Raw genomic sequence first — 10,932 nt, 5'->3', positions numbered from 1 at the left:
TATAGTATACCATATATTTATTTGATACTATACACAGATACATTTAATTATATACATGTAAAAATTGCGAATATTATTTATTATAGATGTTAAATACATGCATATTGTCCTTACCTACAGGACCAAACAAATTAGCGATTAAAGCATTTGGAATTGCAACTGACTGAAATTTTATGGCATGGATTTTCTTGTGGCATTGTAAACATCTCTTTGATTGTGTTTTGGACCTTTCCTGTGAATAGCAACTGCGTATCTGTCTAGTCCGCTCAGGAGTCAGGATGGTGTTGTTCCATTGGGATATTCTGTAGCCATGAGTAATGAGTTCGATGTACTTTATAGATCATACAATAAAACGAATTCGTTTTCGTCAATGAAACCATCGTCATAGGCATCCAACACCAAGTTATGTCATTGCGAGAGAATGCCTTCTTGATCAAACTTTTTTTGCTTAATCATTGTTTACATTATTCTGCTACGTCCTGCGGGCTACGGGCACAGAATACCTAACAGAAGTAGAACTCTATACTATTTAATTTTTTCGTAAGTGTATTCGTCATGATTCGTCACTTAGCAAGTGCATTTTTTTGAGGCTGTCACCCCCCTGCTAATACTAAATATGCGTTGATTTTAGACATTGGCAGAGGGGTGACTACCTCAAAAAAATGCACTTGCTAAGTGACGAATCATAACGAATCACACTTACGAAAAAAGTACAGGAGTTCCACTTCTGTTAGGTATTCTGTGCTGCGGGGGAAACGGGGGAAAATATTTCTCGCCCCAGCTTTACTCGCCTTTTTTTCAAGTCGCAGATCGGGCCTATATATGACTATGTAAACCTCAAAAGCCCAGTCTCAATTTACTGTTTTTCCGTTTTGTAGAATACATGTACTGACAAAAGAAATATTTGTTTCAAAAACATGTTTCAAAATTGGTGTAAAGCAGTTGTAACCGAGGTAAAATAAGATAGATAATTATCGCTACTCTGCCTCTGGTTTTAATAAATGCAGACAAAGATTAATTCACGGTCGTGAAAGTTAATCTTTGCGTGGTGATTACTTTCATTTATTAAAACAAGAGTAGCGATAATTACGATGGATTATATACCTGGTTGCCGTGAACTCATTAACTTCGTATATTAACTAATTAAGATATCAAATTCAAATGAAATACATCCTATTATGAACTCTTCTTAGCCAGGGCTCTGCTCAGGCCCGGAGTTGGGGGGGGGGGGGGGTTTAGGTGGGTGTTACACCCCCCCCCCCAGAAAGTTTATTCTGAGGTTCAGTCGGTAAAATTGCTATTCTATTCTAAAATTGCAGACAAAAATATTTTTGTTACTATAGACCGATCCAATATAAACTTGACAAAGTTTCATCCAGAGTGTAGTCGGTAGAAGTCCGTCGATCAGTCGGTCAAGATGACCTTACACCCCCCCTGTAAAATATCCTGAAGACGGCCCTGGCTCTGCTAACCACGACACTAAAAATATTTTGGTTCCCCCTGCTTAGTAGGCGCAAAATCGGAATTTACTAAATATCGTATAGTTCATCGAGGAAAAAATTGTGTAGTAAAATCGACTAGATATGAAATAGAAAATAAAACGGATATTACCTTATTTAGCTTTCCTAATTAGGGCACGAGACTTGATATCACTGCAAGATTAATAAAGTGCCAATGACATGAAATTTAGGTATGTGCTTTTTTCGCTCTTCTGGTACTTTTTGATGCACTGATTATCACGGTAATTGAAATGCGATCGGTTCGATTTGAACAGCCAAATTTCAATGACTACAAAGCTGGAGACTCTCATGGCGAATAGAATCCCTGTGGTTATCTGCCATTAGCTCATTACCCTATTCATCACCCACACACAGAAATATTTAAAATATTTCACCCGCCACCGCCTTGTTTATACTAAGAAGTAAATGAACAGACTTTCCATGAGAATCAAAACTGACATACAACAGGAAAATCGAATTGAATCTATATTATTCCTTAAATATATCAAGAACTTTCAGAATATTTGAAACGCTTTTAACTCTTACCTTAACAGTGGCGTAGCCAGCATCGATAATTGGGGGGGCCCATATTCATATATTCATGTTAACAGACTGTAAAGACAATTGATTTGAAAAGAAATCAAACCTGCGCATCACGAATATATGAATATGGGCCCCCCCAATTATCGTTCTGGCTACGCCACTGCTTACCTAAGCCCTTAGATATAGGTAAAAATCTATGGTAATTATGACTTATTGACTTCGTTCAATCGAACATAAAATATTTTCATCTTTAAACGCTAAAGTAAAGCAGACAATACAGCTGATGGATTGGAATCTCAGTGATCCCAGGACGTATAGAAATATAGAATCACAAATTATTTAAAGACGGCGGCATTAAATTACGTAACAAGCAACAGAATGCTTACCAAGAAAAAGTGTATGATCTGGATTTGCGTTACTGCCTGCCAATCTTTGTCTTTAATGCTCGGTTGGATGGTTGCGCTGTGTCTTTGCGTTTACGACCAGCTTCGACCAGCCTCGTTCCCAGGCGCTGAGCTAAACTGAGCGAGCGCGCAAGGAATTTTGGAGAGGACGCGACGGAAAACTCAGTGGGAAAAAACTTGTGGGAAAATGCACTGGAAAAATGGAGCTCCTTCCCTCCTTCCCCTCGTCCTCCCCAAAATTCCTTGCGCGCTCGCTCCGCTTAGCCACTGATCTATGTAAAATCAAGTTCGCTATGAAGGTTGTAATCGATATTTTGTATTTATGGCTTACACCTGGTATTATAGTTTACGACAAACGATTAAATGGATTATGGGCAATGTGAAATTAAAACGGGGACGTTTTGACCAGCGGTAGCGTGGACGTTCAGGTGCGGATCTAGGATTTTTCATACCTTAGTCAAATTTTATGACGTCATTTATGACGTCACGTATGGCGTCACGCATGACTCATTTACAGGCATATTAAAAGATGTTCGATTTTTTAAATGATAGTCTTGAGACTACCAGCTGAACTGCTTCGCCCCATATTAGGGCTCATCAGCATGCCTATGATACACTTTTAAAAATATACGCTAATAATTGTTTTTGAGAGGACATTGAGGGGAGAATCTACTTATTCCCAAAGTATTCCTTAGTCCCTACTTTGCGTAGTCCCAACTTTGAGTATTATTGTTACCTACTAGTACTAGGGCCGAAGCTGATTAGAACTCAGGAGAAGTAGGAAAATATTCAAAACAGGAAATTAAAATCACGCTAGATCAAGTATCCAACAATTTCAATTATATCGCGGACTGACGGCAGAGTTACAATGTCAACATTATGATGTATATTCACTCATAATTTTCATATGAACGTATTTATACATGTGATATACATCAGGAATACGAATAATAATAAGTAACTAAAAGTGAACATGCTAAGTTTGTGTCTTTCATATAATACTTAAGCTATATATTCATATATAGCAACCTTTGACCCGGCCAGCGCAGACATATGTAAATTTATATTTGAATACTAAAAGAACTAGCCATGCTTGTTGTTGTCGACAATCATTTTGCCGATTGAGATCTAAAAACACAGTTATAGAAGCGTAGCATGGAAAAACAAAATAGTTTAGCTAATTGCAGTACAAGCCTTTTTCTTGCCATTACGAGCGTGCTTCGGCACAAATAACTCCACACAAAAATTTGAGCTTAGCCTTGAGCGTGTCGCCTTCATAAATACAAAGATCGAAACGTCGCATAAATATCGCGTCATTTAGACACTCTAAATCGTTCGAATGGCTCGTACAAATCACTACAAGACGATGAAGACATTGTAGAATAACACAATAACAAGACGAACGCGAAAAACCAGAAAAACTTCGAAATTTAATCCTTCGATGCTCAGAGCGATTGAAAAGGCATGTTTCCACTCTTTGCCTAGTCTTTGCCTAACATGACTAACACAGGCATGCTCACGAAGCACAGTGATTGGTTCACCTCGCCAAAGATAGGCAAAATCTGCAAGCCAATGAAAGAATAGAATTTAAAAAAATTACCCAATCATAAGGCTTCCTGATTACGTCAAGTTAGGCAAATTCGTCTAGGTTAGGCAAAAAAGCTATTAGCCAATCAAAAGGCTGTATCGGCCGCCAGGCATAGGCAAAATAGCTGCCTCTCATTGGCTTGCTTCACGGCTTGCCTAAACACCAATGAGCTGTATATCAATAAATAACTGGACTGTGATAAGAAAATATGAATAATGAACTGCATGTTTCCACTTATGAATGAATACTTTGGGAATTGGGAACGGGGAATTTTGTAATTATTATCTGGATAATTTACCATAGTCACTTGACTATGTTGCCTACCCCTAGATCCGCGCCTGACGTTTTGACTTGGGGACGACTTACTGGACACCTGTGAAAACAACAACTAGTACCTCCCATGAGAACGTCACGCGACCAACTTATAGGAATCCTTCATTTGTGGACTGTAAATATTCAATACTGAATAGGTGGAAAGAAACATATACTTGTAATTGTCTTTATCACGATAAATTTTCTCGTCGATGCAGTGACACTCGTGGAGATTTTTTACCTGTTGAGGTCTGCATGGAAGAGACCCACTTTCCATACTGATCAGCACCTTCTTCAAAAACGAACAAAAACAATCATGGAGATAAACCACCAAACGATTCGGAAGAATCAATTCAAACACTTGTTTACTGTGAGCCACAGATTTAGAGGAAAACAAAACCTGGATGAAATTTTTATCAATGTTATAATTCAAGATGGAATGGAACATGACAATTATTCCAGAAGAGAATTTATGAAAGGTAGACATGAGATTTGGAAAAGCCCCTTGGTGCAAAAGTCCTTGAGAGTACAGCAGAATTATTTAGAGCAGCAAAAGCTGGTGAAGAACATCCTAGAACTGTTCTTGTAGTCGGCAGACCAGGAATTGGGAAAACCCTACTGATAGAAAAGGTCTTTCAGGAGTGGCAAAAAGGTAAAATATCTCAATTCTGGCATGAAAATATTGTACTTCTGATTCTGTTTCATAATTTTAACAAGAAAGACAAGAAAACAAGTCTACAACACATGTTACGTCAGGCTCATGGGCTAAGCGAATCAATACCTTCTCAGTTCAACAACATGTCTATCTATGAATATGTTTTCCAGAGACAAAGCGATACCATACTTGTATCTGGCTTAAATGAACTTAGTGTAGATGATGAATGTTTAGTTGATGAAAAAATCATAAACAGTCCAGCAGAACTTGCACATATTTACCTCACTTTCCAACAGCTAATGAATTAAGGCAAGCTATTACCTGGAGCCACTGTGTTAACCACATCTCGACCCACTGTAGAACGTAGCTATCAAAATCTCAATTTTGATGGAAAGGTAGAGATATTGGGTTTTAGTAAGAAAGAAATAAAAGTGCTGATGACACATAGAAAAGTTCAGAAATGTGGAACAAATCAGCAAAATCAAGGATTCTCCTGAACTTTGGGCATGCACTTCAATAATATGTAGTGGTAAATATCGATTTTGTAATCAATAATCTGATAATCTGTACATGTAGCACATCGATAATCCTAAGTGGCTTTTTTGATATACAGGTACATGAAAATAACATTGCAAAACATAAGTTGTGCTAACCTTTTTTTTTTGAGCATGTGAAAGTAAAATCTGGGCTGAAAAATTTTGTTGGGTAGGAGCAGGTGCGGATCTAGGATTTTTCATACCTTAGTCAAATTTTATGACGTCATTTATGACGTCACGTATGGCGTCACGCATGACTCATTTACAGGCATATTAAAAGATGTTCGATTTTTTAAATGATAGTCTTGAGACTACCAGCTGAACTGCTTCGCCCCATATTAGGGCTCATCAGCATGCCTATGATACACTTTTAAAAATATACGCTAATAATTGTTTTTGAGAGGACATTGAGGGGAGAATCTACTTATTCCCAAAGTATTCCTTAGTCCCTACTTTGCGTAGTCCCAACTTTGAGTATTATTGTTACCTACTAGTACTAGGGCCGAAGCTGATTAGAACTCAGGAGAAGTAGGAAAATATTCAAAACAGGAAATTAAAATCACGCTAGATCAAGTATCCAACAATTTCAATTATATCGCGGACTGACGGCAGAGTTACAATGTCAACATTATGATGTATATTCACTCATAATTTTCATATGAACGTATTTATACATGTGATATACATCAGGAATACGAATAATAATAAGTAACTAAAAGTGAACATGCTAAGTTTGTGTCTTTCATATAATACTTAAGCTATATATTCATATATAGCAACCTTTGACCCGGCCAGCGCAGACATATGTAAATTTATATTTGAATACTAAAAGAACTAGCCATGCTTGTTGTTGTTCGACAATCATTTTGCCGATTTGAGATCTAAAAACACAGTTATATAGAAGCGTAGCATGGAATAAACAAAATATAGTTTAGCTAATTGCAGTACAAGCCTTTTTCTTGCCATTACGAGCGTGCTTCGGCACATATAACTCCACACAAAAATTTGAGCTTAGCCTTGAGCGTGTCGCCTTCATAAATACAAAGATCGAAACGTCGCATAAATATCGCGTCATTTAGACACTCTAAATCGTTCGAATGGCTCGTACAAATCACTACAAGACGATGAAGACATTGTAGAATAACACAATAACAAGACGAACGCGAAAAACCAGAAAAACTTCGAAATTTAATCCTTCGATGCTCAGAGCGATTGAAAAGGCATGTTTCCACTCTTTGCCTAGTCTTTGCCTAACATGACTAACACAGGCATGCTCACGAAGCACAGTGATTGGTTCACCTCGCCAAAGATAGGCAAAATCTGCAAGCCAATGAAAGAATAGAATTTAAAAAAATTACCCAATCATAAGGCTTCCTGATTACGTCAAGTTAGGCAAATTCGTCTAGGTTAGGCAAAAAAGCTATTAGCCAATCAAAAGGCTGTATCGGCCGCCAGGCATAGGCAAAATAGCTGCCTCTCATTGGCTTGCTTCACGGCTTGCCTAAACACCAATGAGCTGTATATCAATAAATAACTGGACTGTGATAAGAAAATATGAATAATGAACTGCATGTTTCCACTTATGAATGAATACTTTGGGAATTGGGAACGGGGAATTTTGTAATTATTATCTGGATAATTTACCATAGTCACTTGACTATGTTGCCTACCCCTAGATCCGCGCCTGGGTAGGAGCAAGACTTTATTGCCAGCACAATTGAGATTAGTGTACAAACTCATTGCACTGATTTTCAACAATTAACAAGGAAACTATTGCAATTCATCAACTCTAAACAAGGTTATTAGTCTACCTATATACATTTATTAGATCTAAATATATGTACATTGGGGAAATACCTCTGCAGATGAGTATGTATGATAGCAGCTTTCACTTTCTGATTTGGAAGTATTTCTCACATTTTTTAAAGATTTGTATTTGAAAGTATAAACCAAATGAAAATTAATTAATTAGAAAATTAATTATTGGCTATTATTTAATCATTAATTTTTTAATACCCAATATTCATTTTCATGTTGTATATGTAATGAACTCTGTGCGTGAAGAATACTGAAAGCTTTTGGTGTGCAAGTCTTTATGTTTAAAACTATTATTTTTGGTGTTTGTATCAAATCAATAATCAAATTAATTTTTTTATCAGGTTAATTCAACATGAAGACAGTGAAATAATAAAGCGTGTATGCAAAAGGTAAAATGTTATTATAACTCATAGGCCTGTTGCGTTGTAGTTTCATTTTTCAATGAACATGTTGCTAGTTAACAATTGATCCTTCGCATAATAGACCACCAACTTGTGATATAGGCCTGTTATGGACACTTTGCGAAATATTTTTGGTGAAAAAACCAATGTCCAATGAGCCAAATGATTTCAGGCAGTGGGGATTTCAATTACGCAATTAATTCAATAACGCAAATCTAAATTACTATTATGACCGAACAAGGCTGGGCAAGACTGAGAGTAAACCACACTGAGACTATAGTAATCTAGCTAGTTTTTCCCGCTGCGGATCGGTAGGGATGGAGACGGTAACACGGCGAAGCGAACGAGGTTGACGATGCGAACGTGCTAAGCCATCATACGTACCTCCATCAATATACCCCATCCCGGTCTTACTAAAAACCGCCCGAGACCGCCCGAGAGTATAGAAAAACCGCCCGAGAGTATAGAAAAACCGCCCGAGACTTCGACGGTTCTGTCAAAATATTTATGATTACTATTTTACTTCACTTGTTCAAAGAAATTCAAAATATGTGAAAGTTTGGCAATTTCTAAATCCCTAATGTTATGAGCAGAACCAATGCGCAGAAGCCGGCAGAATAATAAATGTGAAATGGTGTTGGCTAAGAGCAGCAGATGAACAGAATATAGTTCAACTGAAAAAACTGTAAACTATAGATCTAGAGACCTTTTATTTTAAATTTAGGGACGAACCAGTCAATTTTTTAAACGCATGGGGGGATCATGTTGAGTAAAACAACAGAGCCAGGAGAATTTCCATGCACAATTACAATTCAGCCTGCTAATCTGTGCTAGTTAGTGCCAAATGTTCTTGTCTAAGCATACGGGTTCTTAGAACGTTTCATGATGTTTAACTGATGTTTAATTTAAAAACAGAAAAAAACTTCAGATTTTTGTCAGCCGCTTTTTTGAAGTCTCGGGCGGTTTTTCTATACTCTCAGGCGGTCTCGGGCGGTTTTTCTATACCCTCGGGCGGTCTCGGGCGGTTTTTAGTAGGCCATCCCGTGATCACACTGTCACACAGAATCACGAAAGTGAAGCCGTGGAAGGAAAACATGCAACACATACAATACACACGTAGTAAATGACTAGATACATACCCCAGGAGACTTCTGCAAGAACCTAAAGAATCTAAACTAAAAAAAAGCAGCAACAGCAAGACCATCCCCTGGGGGGTGGAATGTCAGGGGGGAAAGCGGGGCGAACGAACCGATACGGGATATTCATATATTCACCTTCACTTCACATTTTAAACTCTAAATTGTTTTGGTGGCTTTCTTAAATGTTATATCTTGGGCTCTCATATTTATCATAAGAATTCGTTTTCCGCCTGGCAAATCTCTAGCCACGTCGCTTCAGTATTATTAGTTTCTTGTTCCTGCGATGAGCGAGTGAGAGCTTTAAGGGACTGTTTACGAGCTTTAAGAGCGAGTTATTACGGCTAGGCGAGGTGAAAACTGCATATAATGAAGGACTAATCAGGTTAAGCCTTTGATGTGATGCGCTTTTTACATCGCCTAGCCGGGATAACTCGCTCCATGTAAACAGGGCCTATGCATATATGCATATATGGACTATATTTCTAGATTTCAAGACTGGATGCCAAAGGAACGACTCGCGATAAAATGTGTTTGGGAAATGCAGGAAGATGGCGTCATGGAAATGATTTCGTCGTTTGCGTCTGACGATGATGATGAGACATTTAGTTTGGAGGCATTAAATATTGCACCAGCAGAATCTACGGCTTTGTTCAAGTTTTTAGGCCACATCAAGAACTTGAAACAGCTTAAGATCAATGGTTGTACTATGACGAACATTGCTATCCGTGAATTGGTTAAGTTTTTGAAGAACGAAAATCATGAGCGTGACGACCGTGGACTTACTAAACTATATTTGAGTGGCAATCGTTTAACAGCTGAAGCTGCTAATGATTTATGTGATGCTCTAAAGAGTGGCACCTGTAAACTTACCAAGCTAAATGTAAGCGGCAGTGGTTTAACAGCTGAATGTGCTAAACATTTAATGCATGCTCTGACGAGTGGTAATTGTGAGCTTACTAAACTAGATGTAAGTGGCAATAATTTCTCAAGGTGCTAAATATTTAAGTGATGCTCTGAAGAGTGACAATTGTAAACTGACTACACTAGATGTAAGCGGCAATGGATTAACAGCTCAAGGTGCTGAATATTTAAGTGAAGCTCTGAAGAGTGACAACTGTAAACTTACTAAATTAGATGTAAGTGACAACGGTTTAACAGCTGAAGGTGCTATATATTTAAGTGATGCTCTTAAGAGTGAGAAATGTGAACTTACTAAATTAAATGTAAGTCGCAATGGTCTAACAGCTGAGGGTGCTAAATATTTAAGTGATGCTCTGAAGAGTGAGAGCTGTAAACTTCGTAAACTAGATGTAAGTGTCAATGATTTAATACCTGAAGGTGCTAAATTTTGAAGTGATGCTCTGAAGAGTGACAACTGTAAACTGATTTACTAAATGTAAAGTCCTAGTGGCTGCAATCAGTTTAAAACGCCTAAAATGTTGTTAAATGTTCTTGTTAAAACTTACGACGACCTGTCACTTGTTTCAAGTATCTTTTGTCTCTAGTACAAACAAATTTTATTTCAAATATTTTTGGTCGATTATATTTTGCCCAAGTGGATGAGACGTTTTATGAGAAAAAAGATAAAATGCCAATTTTCAGCCCAGACTTTCATCGCTCTCTTTCAAATGTGAAGAAGGAACTCCTTGTTAAGGGCCTCCTTTTTTTTGGTATAGTGAGGATGTACGACACTGTCATTTTCGAAAGTAAGCGCGGCACGCGCGCGAGTATCACACGCGCAAGTCAAGTCTGGGATTTTATAAATCAGTTTGCATTGCTTAAAAAAGGGAATCAGAGTTTGTAGTCTTCTTTATAGTATTCTTGATTGTATATAATTGTATTCTAATAAGTATTTTGTAGTTTATTGTAATTTCACTAATTTGTAATTTGGTAAATTTCTTTGTATTAATTCACAGTTGTATGTTTATCTAGAATAAACGTAAAGTAAATATGTGTAAACTACTACTACCATTAATACTTTGCTATAGCGATCCACCTCATCCAAAAAAATCATATACACTGTATATAAACGCGGGT

At 37.5% G+C, this 10,932-nt stretch overlaps 1 pseudogene; it reads left to right on the top strand.

The window, feature by feature from the left end:
* Window positions 1-4,926: 4,926 nt before the first annotated feature.
* LOC114516524 lies at window positions 4,927-10,704 on the top strand (annotated as a pseudogene).
* The last annotated feature ends 228 nt before the right edge of the window (window positions 10,705-10,932 follow it).

Source organism: Dendronephthya gigantea, unplaced genomic scaffold (genome assembly GCF_004324835.1).
Source record: "Dendronephthya gigantea isolate DGI-Jeju-01 unplaced genomic scaffold, DenGig_1.0 000006F, whole genome shotgun sequence".
Classification (NCBI taxonomy): domain Eukaryota; kingdom Metazoa; phylum Cnidaria; class Anthozoa; order Malacalcyonacea; family Nephtheidae; genus Dendronephthya; species Dendronephthya gigantea.
Note: the sequence above shows the minus strand (reverse complement) of the source record. Positions and strands in the feature narration are given on the sequence as shown.